The sequence below is a fragment of the Carlito syrichta genome, unplaced genomic scaffold (assembly GCF_000164805.1).
Source record: "Carlito syrichta isolate Samal-C Ts95f unplaced genomic scaffold, Tarsius_syrichta-2.0.1 Scaffold309682, whole genome shotgun sequence".
NCBI lineage: Eukaryota > Metazoa > Chordata > Mammalia > Primates > Tarsiidae > Carlito > Carlito syrichta.
In genome coordinates, this window is record NW_007253778.1 from 514542 (window position 1) to 531534 (window position 16993).

At 43.8% G+C, this 16993-nt stretch overlaps 1 protein-coding gene across 1 annotated transcript in view; it reads right to left on the reverse strand.

Moving 5' to 3' along the window:
• Positions 1 to 16993, reverse strand: part of SYT9 (synaptotagmin 9) — a 164600-nt gene that overhangs the window by 6053 nt on the left and 141554 nt on the right. The gene's annotated exons all lie outside the window — the stretch shown is intronic.

The following is a 16993-nucleotide window of genomic DNA, read 5'->3' on the forward strand; positions in this document are numbered from 1 at the left end:
TCTTATTACATGATTCAATCTTATACGTACTTAGTATTGTTAAACTTATATTTAAAATTTTATTTGAAAAGCACAAAAATATCAGGATTTTGTTGAGTATTTATTGCTTAACACAGCTTTGCAAATATATGAAGAATCATTATGTTCTGCTGGTTTAGAATCTGATTAGCTTTTCCCTTTCTCCAAAGAGACCATTCTTTCTTTTTTCCTCACTCCCCCTCTCCAAGTAAGTTAAAGGAATACAGCAGTGTGAATGAAACAATACTGCCATTCAGGAGATTGGGGCAAAGCATGGAAAATGAAAGAGTCCATTTGGGTGATAACCACTATTTATTGAACACTTAAGCACCAGGTTGTACCCTAAGAGTTCTGCATGTCTTATCTCATTGACTCCTCACCTCAACCCTCTGTGACAGACATTATAATTACAGTTTTACAGTAAGGCAACTGAATCTGAAAAAGGCCAGACAATAAAAGTAGTAAATGGCAGAGCCAGAATCTGCCACCGTGCCTTTATGAATTCAAATGTATGAACTTAAGTACTATGCCAGGATGGAAAATTATTGTGCTTTAAATGTTAACTCCACTATAGTACCTTTATGTAAAGGATTCTCAGTCCAGAAAATAAAATAATTCTGAACAGTTCAGACTTCTTAGGAAAGTGTGTTAAGATCCATAGTCAAGTCAACCTTGAGGGGAAAGGTGGCAAATGGTGGCATGTGTGACACATAGACTTAGTTACTGAGAGAATCAAGAAGCAAGGGCTACAGTGAAAACACCATCAGAAGGTAAGAAGAGGACTGTCATATTTTTCAGATGAGGTGGTAAGATAAGAAATTGCTACAAAGCCAAAATTACTTTACTGGTTGAAGTTAAGTGGAGAATATTTGGAGTTCATTACTCCGTATTTATATTAATCACATTTATTTATGAATTCATTTGACAATCATTTACCAAACTTCTTTTCTCTACCTTTATGTGTTAGAATGTCCCAGTCCTTAGTCTTCTGACATCCTCTGTTTACCGTTTGCATCTCAACTATCTTGACAACTACAACCTGATCATTCTCTGGAACTCTAGATTCCTACATCTAACTTACTTCATTTTCCCTGTGGAAGTCCAATAGTTGCTTTAAACTTAGTAGGTTCAACTCCAGATTGCCCCATAAAGGTGCTCTACCTGCAGACTTCCTGAGCTCACTTCATGGCAACTCTGTCTTTCTAGTTACTCAGGTCTAAAAACTTGGACAATTCTCTCATACCCTACAGAAAATCCTATTGGATCTCCCATAAAAATAAATCCAGAATATAACCACTTCTCACCATGTTCCCTGCTTCTACAATGGTCCGAGCCTCTGTTATTTTAAGCTGGATTATAGCAGTAGACTCCTAATGGATATTCCCACTTCTACATTTCCCCCTAAACAGTCTATTCTTAACCCAGCAGAGGGATCAGACGGATCAGTTATAAACTTGAACCATCTCTCCTGAAAATTCTGGAATACCTCCTGGCTCAACTCATAGAAGGAGCCAAAGTACTTTGGAAGTTCTACCAGGTTCATGTAACCTGAGCTCTGTCTCCGTTCACTTTCTGATCTCATCCCTGCTTCTCTCCCACTTCCTCTGCATCCCCTGCATCGCTCTTCTCACTGTTCCTTGTGCAAACTTCCTTAAAGCTGTTCCCTCAGCTTGCATATCCATATGGTCATACAGCTTGCTCCCTCATCTCCTTCAGGTGTTTTGCCCAAATGTTGCTATTCTCAGTGAGCCCTACCTCTATTAAAATTAACCTTCCTTAAAAGAAACAAAAACAAGCCACATGTACTTCTAATCCCTCTTACTTGTTCTATTTTATTTTTCTTGTCTTCAGTATTACCTAATATGCCTATTTGCAATGTTTATTTTCTGTGTCCCCACTAGAATGTGAATTTAACTTGGGCAAGGATTTTTGTCTATTTTCTCCTCTCGAATGTATATTTACTGAGTATCCATAGTAGGTATGGGTACTCAGATGCATTGAAGAAATAAATGCTTGAATTCCTTCATTTCCCTCTGCAGTGATTGTTTTAAAGGAAGCTTGATCCTTACTTGAACAGAGTGTCACTATACAGCAAATGATGCAATCTAAGAAGGCACCTTGAAAGGCTGCTGGGATAATCTGACAGCATGGTGATTCCAAGCTTGTAAGATTACTGTGCTTTCTGGAGGAAATTATCATGGGTTTCCCAACCTGTCTTTTAAACTAAGGTATGTCTCTTACAAAGACATTTAAGAGAACTGTTTGAGCTTTTGTGTTACGGCAAATGTGACGACTGGAACCTTGACTACCATTGCCTTAACTCTCATGTGTGTTGCCTTGCACTTGGAGAACTGGATGCTCATTATTTAATCCCCAAGAAAGTAGAGCTTCTTTGGCTTTCAGAGCTAGCATTCAGTTACTTTTAAATATTCACAGTCTCACTCTGCCTGTTGACTTGAAAAATTGACGTGCAGAGTTTGTCTAATGAATCAGCAATCATTCTTACAAGTTGTAAGATAGAAGAAATTGGAATTCTATTCAACAAGAACTCATTCAGTGCTGACTTTGTGCCAGGCATTTTGCCTGGTACTTGTTATACAATGATGAATAGCACTCAGACCCATCCTCAAAGAGCAGCTGGCTGTGCTGGGCATGACATGCACACAGATAATATCAAGTGGCACCAAATTCTATGTTAGGGGCAGGTAAAGGGCACTAGGAGAAGATAGCACAGACAAAAATATTTAGCTCAGACTAGAGGATCTTAAGAATGCTTCTCGTAGAAGACAACAGTGAATCAGACACCTAAAAGACGGGCTGGATCTAGCTAGGTAGAGGGATACAAAGGACAGCACAAGAAAAAGTTGAAGCAGGAGCAAGGATGTGGGGGTGAATAAAAAGCATTGTGAACCACCAGCAATTAGGTGTGGCCCCAACATAAAGTGCAAGGAAGAGATGGTGGCAGGGTCACAGAAGACCTTGAATGCCCAGGCTGGGAACCGGATCTTGATCTGGTTCAGAACAAAGAGCAGTTATTGAAGGATTTTAAGCAGGGAAGAATCATGGTCAGATGTTTTGGGACCAGAACCCTAGAAGGACCCTAGAAACTGAACTGAAAATCAAACAGGAGAATCAGAAAACCAGAGTTGAATGATCATGTGTGATTAGCTGAATCACCCCTCTTGCTTCAAGAGACCCCATTCATCCTGGCCCTGTAGATGTGTCAATAAGGGAAGATGGGAAAGAGGTAGTTGGCTTCAGCACTTGAGAATTCTATGTAGCTGGTCTCAAGATAAATGGAGCTCTGAAAAAAATCAGAGTCAAAAATATAAATACCAAAGAGATCATGAATGGAGAGTCATGTATCTACCTCCCACCTCCCAACTGACCCTAAACTTTAGTGCACAATAAAATGGATGCTAGAGCTGTTCACCTGTTAATTTGGATTCAGGATATCACTGTTACCACTCATGGAAGGTGGGCATTTTCTGGCTACAGAGCAAGACCCTAAGGTCCTCTAGCTGTCATTAACCTGACATGAGGAGATGTTGGTAGGAGGTGCACCCAGCCTGCTACATGGGTGGGTGCCTTGCATCTTTCCTCTGGGTGTTTCCACCCACTGTGAGGAGCTGTGTGCAGGTTACATCATGCTTTAATCCTCCCTTGGGAACTCACACACTGACCAGTCCTTTCCTGTCTGTTGACTCTCATATACTAGAGATTTTTTCATGAGTAGAGGCTCAATCTTTTTCTGCAGTAAAAGTCAGCAGTAAGCTCAAATCAACTAAATATGTCAGTTTAGTGAATACTGACAGACTCCACTTTTCACTTTCACCATGGGAAAGAAACACAATCCCAGACCTCAAGGGGTTCACAGTTAAGAAGGAAGACAGATGTATCTAACTAGAGGTGGTAAGGTGTCACAGTCGAAGTATTAAGGGAGTGCTTCATTCTAAACAGGGTGTGGCTTATTGGAGACTTTGTGGAGGAGGATTATGAACTCTGAGGATTTTGAAAGCACTGGGTGACCTCCTTCTTGGGCTGCTGGGATCAGTCTCTCCTGACTGGGTGGTGAGACTCGCTTCAGGAGATGACCATTATCTCCCAGAATTTACATGGGCCACAGAAAGCAGTTGTAGAATTCATGACCTATTGTGATACCATGAGGGATTGAATACCAACCACATGAAGGTCTCAAGCAGGAGTCTTCACCCCCCTCCCCAGGACAATCATGCTCCCCTTCCATTTTCTAGGTGTGATGTATACAAGTGTTTTTCTTGATTTGGGAAGAAGTCTCAGAATTAGCTTAAACATTGTTGTACAGAATAAACACACCTAATAGGTTGAACAGAACTTCATTTTGAAAAGTCAATTAAATATGTGCTAGTTTTAGAAAATGTCATGTCTTACAACTCACTTTTTTTCTGAGAAAGAGAGACAGAGAAATAAGGACGCTTCAATGTGTTTTTTTGAAAAAAGAGCATAAGATAAGCAATTTTTTTCCCTTTGAGGGTTCAGAGTCTTTTATTGATATGCTATTAATAATGTTAAGATTTTTGGCACGATTCCAACTATTAGCTTTTCACCTCAAAGGTGCTTGCAATGTCAAAAAAATTAAAACCTATCAGCACAATTAATTTCTCTTATCTGAGTGTCTGTTCGAACTCCTCTAAAAAATATGGCTGATGGTAGGCCATGAAATGTATGTCTCAGTCATGCTATTAGCATTGGGCTTTGTGTGAATGAGAAACAGGATCCCTCTCCAGGCAAACTCATCACTTTGTGAAGAGAAAAGTGACTTCAAACTGATTGCAGCTTTACACCTCCCCTAGCCTGACACCCTAGAGAAGGAACCACTTGCAAAACAGTGTTTGTGGCCCTGGGGGATATTTTGGGGGAACTAGGCAATGGAGGACTTGGATTATCCAAGATAATACCCAGGTCCTACCTCAGCATGAAAGGCTGTGCTATTCTGCATAACAATGTAAAACACTTTCCTTGTAGGCAGTTTCCTATTGGTAGAGACAATTATGTTTTTGGGTGGATACTTCTTTCCCTGGCTACCGAATTTTCAGTGTCAGTTATCTGCATTGTCTTATAATTCACTCATGCTATTCCCCAACCTTTAAGAAACCGTCACTAAAGGACAGTCTGACTTTAGTGTGCTTTGGGGGATGAAGAAAGGGGCTATGTCCATGCTCAGGATAGGATGGTGGGAGAGGGCAGGGAGAGGATGGTGGCTGGAAAAAGCAGCTCAAGGCCTCTGAAGATGACCCACAGAGAAGCCCAGAGCACAGCTGGGAGTAAAAGGGTAAGCAGCCATCTGAAGTCGTGACACGCACAAGCGAACGATCCTCAGGAAGTCGCAGAGCCTAGTGTGGAGAAGAAATCAACATGGGCTCAGATGGGGTATTTGAGTACTAAAAGAAGGGTGATTCTTGAAGCTAGAGGCCTGAGGAGCTCAGATTTCTTCAAGAGCTGAAAATCAGGGTAGGCAGCAAGAAAATGGGAGAAAAATGACATGGGAGCTGCAAGGACTGGAAGGGGCAGCTCACCTGGGCTTAGCTAGGGACTGGTGTGCTGTGCCCTGGAGTGAAGCTAAGCTCCTCTGGTCGGTTGGGAGCTTCTGGCCTGTTACATCAGAGGAAACCACATAGGAGGCTGGTTGAAGGAGATTGGACTAAGGTATCTTCCCCGCTATTGTAAGGAGGGTGAGTGAGATCAGAACTTAGGGGCCCGTTGCCCTCTGCACTCTGCCATGACCCCCTTGTGGCTTCAACTTCCAAATTCCATCTCTCCTCGCTCATGGTCCTGGTCACAACTGACTCCTTTCTGCCTTGGACACACCACCCTGTACCTTGCTCCAGAGCTGCGCGCCAGTCATGCCCCCATGATAGAAATGCTCTTCCCCGACTTTTGCTTGGCTGTCTGTTTCAGGTCAGGTAAAGTGTTACCTTCTCAGAGGCCTTCCCCAGCCACCCAGCACAAAGTAGCTCCCGGTCATTTCTATTACATCTCGCGGCTATATCTTCATCCTCCGGCTTATCATGACCTGTTTTTCTGTTTAACTGTTTGTGATTCTTCAGTCTCCTTCTACCAGAATGCAAGCCTTATGGCAGCAGGGGTCCTGCCTGCCTTGCCCAACACGGCATTCTCAGAGGAGAGAATGGCATATGGTATGTGGCAGGAACTCAACAAACATTGGCTGAAGGAATGTGTGTGTGCTAGAGATCAGGACAACTGAGGTCCGTCGTGGGAACTGATGATAAATATGCCAATGGCTGGCCCCTGGGATGAAAGGAACACATTTTGGAGTGTCTTCCCAGCTCGCGCTGACAATGCCCTTCCCTCCCCAGCTGAAGTGCCCTCCACGCACAACAGTGAGTCCCTGGAAGCTATGCTGTATGTCATGGCTCTTTTTTTTTTTTTTTAGAAAGCTGGATTTATTGAGAGGACAGAAAAGCTCCCAGAGCAGGAGGGGAGCTGCCCAACATGGCTCTGCTCTTTATCCCATCTCTCCTCCCCACTACCATGCATCCCCACCATCTCAGTCATTTAAACCAACCCAAGGTGGGCAAATGACAGGTTCTTCTTTGGGAAATGTGAATGGGAAAGAAAAGAAAAAGAGAAACAGGGAACTGAGAATAAGGAAGGAGGAAGAAAGAGAGAAAGAGAGAGAGAGAGAAGGGACGTGGTAGAGGAGAAAAAAGAAGGACAGCACAGAGTCAGAGAGGAAATAAATGTCTGGCTTCCCAAAAGACTCCAGTTACCAGCCCCAATCCTCGGAACTTAGATGTATTCTTGCCCCTAAATTCCATGAAATGTCCATCTACCTTTACAAAAAAGTCCTAACCCAATTACATTTGGTTTCTCTTTCTTATAACTAAAATAAACTAAAAGAAGAGGCACGGGCATCAATGCCATTCCACACCTCCCAAGTGTCCCAGGCTTACCTGGCTCCCTCAGCTGTCCACAGGAATACTGCAGATCCTGAGTCAGGCCCTGCTGAGTCAGGGAGTACAGTAGAAGCCTCAGCCCCGTACTAGGTGGTGACTAGAGTAAGTCTTGCAGAGCCACCTCTGTCACCTGCAGGCCCCAGTACCACCTCTTTGCACCAGGCCAGCCCTGGCCTTACAACTTCTGGTCCCAGCCCCATGTTACAGTTTCTGTAAGGTTGACTTTTTGGTGGAGGTCCTGCCATTCTGCCTGCCTCTGCCACCCTTGAAATTGGTCCCTGATAAAAGCCCTGAAGCCAGTGTCCTGTCAACTAGCTCACTCTGCATAGCTATCTGAGGCTTCCCAGCCTCAGCCAATGGCTCTGTTTTTCTCTTCACCTCCTTATGTTTTGGAGAGCTCAGAGTGGATCTGGCCAACACAGGTGTTGGCCAGATCCACTCTGAGCTCTCCAAAAGTGATGTCATCAGTACTTATTTATAATCTCTCAATTAGCCTATATGGCTGGTTCTCTCCCTCTCCCTGTCTCTCCCTCTCCCTCTCTCTCTCCAACTCTCTTGTGTCTCTCTGACTCACTGAAGTCATTTTGGTTCTGGATGCATCAGGTGTAGACATCAGGTTTAGATCCGTTTAGTTATTTCTTATAAATTTATAATATAGAAGTTTTTGATATACACCCATCACCCAGCTTCAACCTATCACTCAGCTTCAATAGTTATCATTGTTTCACCTGCTGGAATATTTAAAAATAAAATCCCAGGCATTACCATTTCATTTATGTACATCTATCTCTAACAGAAAAATACATTAAAATGTGTAACAATAAAACCATTATTGTCCCTAACAAAATTAACAATAATTCCTGAATATTGTCTAATATCTGTCTGAATTCAAATTTTCCCAATTGTCTCATAGCTATCTTTTAATAGTAGGTTTGTTTAAATCAGGATCCAAACATGGTCAGACACTGAATGCAGCTGATATGTCTCTTGTCTCTTTTAATCTCTGAACAGTTTTCCAGTCCCTCTCTCCCCACCCTTTCATGCCATTTATTCTGTAAAATTTCCCACATTTTCATTTTGACTTGCTGCCTTCTCATGCTATGGTTTAATTTGTTCCCCGATTCACAAATTTCCTATAAATCCATAGGCAGATCCAGAGGCTTGACTCAATTGAAATTCAAATTTTTTGGAAGAATATTTAATAGGTAGTGATGTGCTGTGTTAAAGCCAGAGGGACATCATGTTTGGTTGTCCTGCTTTTAGTGATTTTAAGATAGGTCGGTGAATTCAGATGCTGTGTCAGTTTAACCTACCCATCATCATATTCCCTGTTGCCATTTCCCAATTTTCATAACTATTGAAGACAGTTGTTTAGATGTTGCAGCCCTTCTTACACTAAAGAGCCAAGAGAATCCCAGAGACTAAATCAGGGTTTAATGACATCGTAAAGTTCTGGATTAAAATGTACCTCTCATCTTTTGATTTACAGGAGATAATAAATTCATTTTATTCCTTAAAGCAGTTTGAGTCTGGGTTTTTTCTGTCCCTACTAAGTGTCCTACTTGACTCAGGCTGCAATAATTTCCCCTTCAAAAGTACCTGGACACCTGGTTCTGTCGGCTATATTGGATGGGGTTTACACTCTGCTCTAGGGACTGTGAAAAGAGTATGGGTAAGACAGACAAAAAAGAAAAAAAAAGCTCTCTGGGAGAAAGGGAGATATTCAGAGCTGTCTCAAGGGAAAGATGAGGACCAATATGTGAAAGCCCCAATGAGGTCATTTTGACTGTATGGAAGTAAAATTTTCCCAACAATGATACTTTCTCGTGCACAGCTTCTCAAAACACTACCCAAGGGGATGGGAGAAGATTCCCTTTGAGATGGGCAACTCTGTGGGAAAGAAGCAGTGGGCAGAGTCAGAGGGCAACTCTTCTGTGTGAGTGGAAATTCAGGTAAGGGAATCAGGAGTGAAACAGCCTTCAGTCCTGAAGGTGAACAGCCCCCAGGGGTGCCTGCTGGTTGGTCTGTGTCTGTGACAGGATATCTGTATCTGATACCCTGAGGCTGATGTGGCCACAAGTGGCAGTACTTATGAGTAGATTTTTTAGATGCTAATTGCTTAAAAACATTACACACTTACTTATTTCACATTTGACTTTGATTTTATTTGTAATGCTGTTAGTACTGTTTTAGTGACCCTTGGTCACTCGTTCACATTTTAAAATTAGGAATCGGGTATTTTGCACATTTTTTCTCTACTTTTGTGTGTACAGAGCAATTTTCCAACTATATCTGTCTCTGGAGTTGACATTCTGACTAGGACCTGTGTCAGATTTACTGTTGTTGGGAATGGGGTACATGCTAGTCCTTTGCAAGAGAAAGTTTTAGGCACAGCTGGATTCAGAGGTTCAGACAATGTCATCAGGACTCATTATCACTTTCTTCACCTCTCAAGTGTGCTTTCTTTTGTTTGAGCATGTTCTATTGTTTTGATGGGCAGATAGCAGTTAGTAACTCCAATTAGCATCTTCACAGCTCCAAGCCCAGTGGAAGGTGTGACTCTTTTTATTTTATTTTAAAGATGTGGGGTACAATTCAGGATTAGGTATACAAGTGGTCATTGTACAGGTAAAGTTTGGGCCTTCCTTTGGTCCCCACTTTGCCTGGTTTGAGATCAGGTACCCTTATTGATGTTGTGTCCCACCCCCCACCATAAACCCCCCCCCACAGTATCCTGTTACTGCCAATCCCTTTCTTATAGTATAGGTGTGACTCATCCTGATAGTTCCAGCACAACTTTTGGGCCTCATTTAGGTCACATGCCCTCCCTGAACCAATCTCTGAATGTGTTTGCTGGATTTAAACCTGGGAGACACAAAGACACTCCAGAGCTAAGGGTGAGGGTACCTCTAACCTAACCACATGGACAGAGAGAGGAGGTGGGGTGAATCCTCAAAAAAATGGGGTTCTTTTATCAGAAGAAGACAGAAGGAATGCTGCCTAAACAAAATTTAAAATTTTCACTCCAGGGCTTTTCAAGCTAAGATAACTCGGGAAAATTATGTTCTATTCTGGGACAACCAAATTTTCGCAACTACAAACTTTAATCTTACCAGAATTTAATATTTAAAAACACATTTGTGGAAAAATCTCACAGTACATAGCATACATAGTAAAAGTAAAAGAGTATTCCATTCCCTTTCAGGGTTTTAAAAACAAAGGGCTTCATGTTCATCAAATTTACGGCTTATTGTTCACTGCATGTCCCACTGGTTTTGGAAATTGTGGTTATATTGAAGCAGATGATTAGATGGGGAAGAAACAGCAGAAGCAAAACAACTGAAAGTAAATTAGCAAAAAACCTACATCACAAATCATTTGAGAATGTGAAGTCATAAGGGATTGTGAATTAGGGCCAGCGGGATGGAAACAAAAGAATTTTCTTGAAAATTTTAAGGCATTGTTCTAGTTTTACATCGTTAAGTGAGATGAATAATAACAACTCAGAAAGGAAAAATCTTTTAGAACCAGCATAGCTGTGTGATTGCTAAACTGATCACGTCAGAAACTGGTTGTGCTCTGATTGGTATAGCTGTGTCTTCTTCAAAGCTGCCTGACCATCAGACATGTGGGATTGAGAGGTTTGCTGAGATGTGTGGGCACGTGCACATTTTCTTCCAGAGAGAGGGCAGGGGAAGACAAAAAAGTTCAACTACAACACTGATAGGTTGTGAGATTCATCTTAATGGAAAAGTGATGAAGAGAGAGAGCCTTTCCTAAGGGGGTGGAGAGACGGACACATTTGGATCCAGTTTGAACAAGAAGCACTGGAGTGGCTTCAGACTGTGACTTTGAAAGCACTGAGTGGCATCAGAAAGATCTCAGGTTACAGCTATCTGAGTTGGCTTTTGCCATAATAAAAAACAGCCTCCCAATCTTAGGTGCTTACAACAATAATTTCTTGCTCATGGTTTGACCGCAGCTCTGTCAGGCAGGTAGAGGTCTGTTTCTGTGACTTCTTCTTCAGGAACAGGCTGAAGAAAACCCCTGTTATCCAGGGCATGTTATTCCATGACCGATGTCAAAGTCCAAGGGGAAGAGTAGAAACATATGGAACTGGCATGGTGTCACTCTATCCACATTCTATAGGTCAAAACAAGTCACGGGCTCAAGCCCAAAGTCACTGGAATGCAAGACCCTGGCAAGTGTGGTGGGAGCATATAAAAATAAAGAGGGCCCGGCGTGGTGGCTCAAGCCTATAATCCCAGCACTTTGGGAGGCTGAGGTGAGGGGATTGCCTGAGCATACAGGTTTGAGAACAGCCTGGGCAACTTGGTGAGACCTCATCACTATAGTAAGTCAAAAAATTAAGTCAGGTATGGTAGCATGGGTCTGTAGTTCTGGCTACTTGGAAGGCTGAGGCAGAAGGATCGCCAGAGCCCAGTGGGTCAATGTTGGGGTGGCTGTGAGCATGCTACTGCACTCCAGCTTAGGCAATGGAGTTAGATTCCAACTCAAAAAAAAAAAAAAAAAGAACAAATAATACAATTTGCCTCATGATATTGAGTAAGTCATTTAACCCTCAATTTCTTTAACCTGGGGAGAAAATACTGTTCACCTCACAGGATGAGGATGAAATCAGTTGATATCTGTGCAGCACTTAGCACAGTTCTGTGGATAAAGAAGGACAACTAACATTATATTATAGGCAAAAAATGCCTGTTTCTCAGGGAGGCAGTGATTGGCATGGAGGCGAAGGCAGGAAAAGGACTGACAGGTTAGACGGCTAGACAAGCACAGGGGAAGAAATGGTAGTCAGGCAGGAGGGTAAGGGTTTAAGGTAATGGGAAGAGCAGGAGCACATCGAACCCACTGATCATGAACACTAGGTGATGGATGAATGAATGAGAGCATGGTGAGAGATAGCTCAGACCCTCTCTCAAACAACTCTAGGACAGCAGCTGGTCCGAGGATGGCTGTAGCTTTATCTTCCCCCTAGGACAGCCTGGTCACTTTGCTTCCTCCAGCTAAGGCAGACTCCGCTCGCTGAGAACAAACCCACCAAGTCTTGCTTTCCATACTCCTGTTCAATCACCTCTGCTCTCCCTACTGTCATCATGTCCTGCCATGGACTCCCCCTTCACCACATCAGCCCCTCTTTCACTGTCTCCAGTCCTCCCCTGGTACTTCGATTTGCTATAAGCCAACTCCCCTACATCAATGACCATTTATTAAAACCTTCCATCTACGCCCTCACCATAACTGAATCCTGGTTCTTCCTTGAAGTCATAATTCTCTCTTTGTAACCCTCTCAAAAGAAGACCATGTAGTCCCTGCTATTACATGTATCTTGGGTTGGCGTGGTAGACTTGTCTCCTCCACCTCCTTGTGAAATCCCCAGTCTACCCTCTGCCTCCTCCCACATGCTCACCAACAATAACACCCTTAGCCACGCCCTTCATTCTGTGAAGGTCAAGCCTCTGCTGATCCCAGATTTCCTTTCCCAAGCCCTGCTACTCTGCCCTACACATCAACCAGGCCTGGCAACTATCACATTCTGGTGCTGACTCACTCACTGTGAAGCCACAGCTGGGCATTATGGAAGGTGAGTGTTTAGGTCCCCAGGGAAGCTGCGTAGACCTGGCCTCTACTTTATTGTGCCCGCCAAAGAATTACATTTGAGGGCCTATTAAAGGTGAGTTATTTTGGGAGAATTCTTTGTGCTCTGTAGTAGAGAAGGTTTTGCCACTTTATCAAACTATTTCAGTAAATCTGGAAAACATAACCATGCACCACACAACGGTGGGTACAGTCCCATTTTCAGCATAGACTGAAGTGAATAATCACAGCATGAAATTGTAATAAATAAAGCACAGTCATCTTGCTGAAGCGGCACACTCACGGCAGATGCTTTCTTCTTCGGTGCAGGAGGTGTGTGCAGCTACCCTATTCTTCCACCCTAAGGTGAGCTATAGCAGAGATCTGGAACCCTGAGCAAAGAAGATCTGTGTGAGCTGTCTGTATACACACTGCTTATTTAGCAGACGCCATCAAAAGCAATGATGATGGTTTTTCCAAGCCTCAAGTCAGATCCCTACACCTAAGTACTCTCTCACTGTAGAGGCTACTTTCAGAATAGATTCTAGATAGGAGCAGATGGCTCTGAGGCACTTTGGAGGTCAGTCTTCTCTACCTTCTGTCCTCATTCCCTGCCACTTCCTATCTCTGGCCTTTTCAGTTTCACAAAGACCCTACATTGTCTTAAAGTTTGAAATATCTCAAAGTCCACAGGCTTGAGCCCAGCAGTATTTCTTTTTGCACACTTTCAAGGCTTTTCTCAGAGCCTCTTGAGAGTGGGAGAGTTCATGCTGTTAGGCAAAGCGTAGAATGCTGCGAGTGAGAGTTTTTTCCCATTCAGCTTTTTAGAGTGAAGTTTAAACATGCAATCTTTTGAAACTATACAATGACTGTCAACAAAGGACCCCTAATCTGTCAGTCAGGACAGAGGACTTGCACAACTCAGGTGTGCCGCTGGGAATCCGGGCCCTTCCTCTTTCTCTCATTCAGTCATTCACACCGAGCATCTACCAGTGTGTTGGGGTCTAGGCATTCACAGATGAATGAGGTGCAGTTCCTGTTCTCAGGGAACTCATAGTCTATTCAGGGAAACAAACAAAAAGTTACAAAACAGCATCACGGGAGCTATCAGAAAGGTACATATACAGAGCCGAGCTTACGCTTGTGCAGAATCCTAAGGAAGGAGATATTGGTGAGGCAGTTCTGAGTAGGGATCCCAGGCAGAGAGAACAGCATGTGCAAAAAGCAAGTGACATCACACAGCACAATGTTGCCAGGGTCCTAGAATAGCTTGTGTGGTGTGGCTGGTGCATAAAATGTGCAGAGGTGGTGATGAGCTGTGCCTCCTGACAGGGAGGGGCAGGCTGTGAAGGGCTTTGTGTGCACTCTAAGGAATTTGGGTTCTAACTTGTAGAGGAAAGCCAAGGAGAGCAGAAGGGAAAGACAGAGTTGGGGTGAGGTGCCAGGGTGAGTCATGAGGGCAGGCTGTTCCCTGATGTATTCACTGAAGCACGGGGTGCTGCCAGCATCTGCCTCTGACCATAGCGGCCCTGATACAAGGTTGATATTAGTCAAACCTGAAACCAAACTCTAGAGCATTGAAAAGGCTTAGTGGTCCTTCAGCCAGAGTGACCTCATCTGCTCTGCAAATGCACACATACCTCCATGCTGTCAAACCCCAAATGCCAAAGTAAAGGGGCATCAGGATGTGTGTCCCTGGGCCCTGGAGTGGACACCCCAGGTGGTGATGGGTGCCTCGTGCAAGGATTAGGTCCTTATTGCCCACTGGATGGGATCATTTCATTATTCAGGAGTCATTGCAAGAGGCCTGGACTGGGTACTGCCTAGGATGTAAGTGAGCTCACAGACAGAAAGACCAGGAGCCGATCACCCACATTTTGGGGGGTGTGGGAGGAGGAGAAGCCAGGAGGTGTGATGCATTGGTCTTGTGTGTCTGGAGAGGGAGCTTGGGGGTATCCACTTCTGCTTTTCCTTGAAGGAATCAGAACAGCAGGGTGGGGGGTGGGTGGACAGGAAGGACTTTTCTTCCCTTTCTGTGGGCATTAGCAGGATCCAGGTACATAAGGAACCACGCATGGTACCAAATATTACTTTAGGGACCAGGAAGTTTTCATGTTGCTGCTGGGCCTGGAGATCACTGGACAGGAGAACCAGCCCATGAGTAAGCCCTTTAGGAAGTTCTTAAAGCAGGAGAATCAGTGCTTCTGGCTAAGAATCTGTAAGCCATGTGATACCTGGTTTCTCCTTTAATAATAATGGCACTAATGATAACTAATCTCCATTGAGCATACCTTAGGCACAAGGCACTCTTGCAAGTGTTCTGACTTTATTAGCTTATTTAATTCTTACAACTCTTGGAGGTAGTTAAAAGTTAATCTTTACCTTATAGTCCTTTCCACAGTAACTATGACTATCTTTGAACACAAAGACTGGACATCCCAGCTCAATGATTGGGAGCTTCTCATGCCTTGCAGCCCTCGGTTCAGAGGTGGGCACACTGTCAAGCAGGTATTCTTTAGGCTAGTCCAGACTTGATGCTATGCTTGGGACTGGTTCCCAGCCTGGGGCTCCATACTAGCTGCTCATGCCAGGGCAAAAGCCAGTCCTGCAGCCAGTTGCACGCCAGCTACAAGAATGGGCTTTCTAGTAAACTCAGTAGAAGAGTCACTTGCTGTGACCAAGGGGCAGAAGGACTGAGCTCAAACACTGACTGGAGGACTTGTGTAGCAACCTGGAAGAGTCAGTTCACAAACAGGGGACTTCCCCAGGTCTCCACCATATAGATAGTGCTTCTGGGATCCCAGTGTTAGGTACAGAGTCCGCATAGCTGAATCAGCCCAAGAGTTCTGCCCATTAAAATAATTTTCTCTCTAGCAGCAGAAGGCCAGGAAGCAGTCTCATCTTTATGGATTGTCAACCCCCTCTCCCCAAAAGCTGCTTTGTGTTGTGTAGAAAAAACAAAAAGTGGCTTAGAATAGAAGCTTGAGGTCTGACGATGTCCCACTGTCAGCCTGTGAAAGCCCATGGGAAAGACAGAAAAAGGTAGTCAGAGGTGGAGGAGGAGAGCAGTCTTGTTCAGAGAGCCAGCAGAGCCGTGAGGTTTCTGGAGAAGCATCAGGCAGGAGCTATGAGTGAGCAGGATCAGGGAAGAGGAGTGCAGAGTGAGACTGCAGTCAGGGGCTTCTGGTGGGGGGTGCTTCCTGAGAGAGATGAAGTTTTGAGAGAGCAGCAGATGTGGTGTTCAAGGCTGGATAGCAAAGCCCAGCAGTTGCGCCAGCCCTCTGCTCCACATGCATCAGAGGCTTTAGGTTCCTGTAGAAGCACATTTGTGGACACTCCAATTCTCTCTTCTGCTTCTCTCCTTCTCTGTACATACTTGTATGGTAGATAATACAAATTACCAACATTTACTTAGCATGCATTAAATTCCAGACATTGCATTAAACACATCACATTCATTTTTTCATTGAAGTCTTGCACAGCTCTATGATGTAGGGTCCATTATTGTGTCATTAAAGAGTTGAATAATCTCAGGTTTAGAGGAATTTAGAAACTTGCTTCAGGATGCACTACTCAAAAGTGGCACAGAAAAAAAAACAACAACTGAACAAAAGAAAGTGCTACAGCCAAAATATGAACCAGCTCCAGAGTTCATGCTTTTAAATACCACATACTCTCTCCTGGGTTCCCAAAGTGAAAAGACCTCCTAGCTTTGATTAGTGGATGGTGGCCCAGGGCCCTTGTGGAGTCCCAGCAAGGGGGGATCTTCCTGGAATCTTCTTGGCAAAACAAGCCACCCTCCCGTCTGACCTCTAAGTCCCAGTAGTAATCCTGCTTTGGAAAATTATGAACTCCATGAGAAATCAAAGGCAAAGTCCTGGCTCCCGCCTGCTAGTCCTTTCCAGCTTGGCCCTTCATGTGGCTCAAGACTCCAGGGAGGCAGAGACCACGAGACAGGAAACACTCTCAGCTCTGCCTTCACAGGGAAAGCTTCCATTGGCTATGGAAATTGGGCAATTTTTCACTTAAAACCTTTTGAAAACAAACTCCAGTGCCTTCAAAATTATATATTCATAGAACATTTCTAGACTCTGGAATAGGATTAGATGGTAATGATTTAATTGATGGTTAAGTGTGTAGATAAAATGAATGTGCTGAATTCTTTCCATAATTATCTCTCCAAGGAACCCCAGCAGCTGTAATTACTGTCTGAGGCCAAAATTACAAACCAGCTGCAGTTTTAAGCAAAATGTGTTGCAGCCCCTGCTGGATCTTTGAGGAAAAGTCGGTCACTACCAGCCCAGGAGCCCACAGGACCTGTCAAAGAGGGAGTTTAGCCCTTGAAGAGGTTCATTCCCAAACCTCAGGGAATATGTCCTCAGGGCATTGTTCTTTTTTTTTTTTTTTTTTTTTTTTTTTTT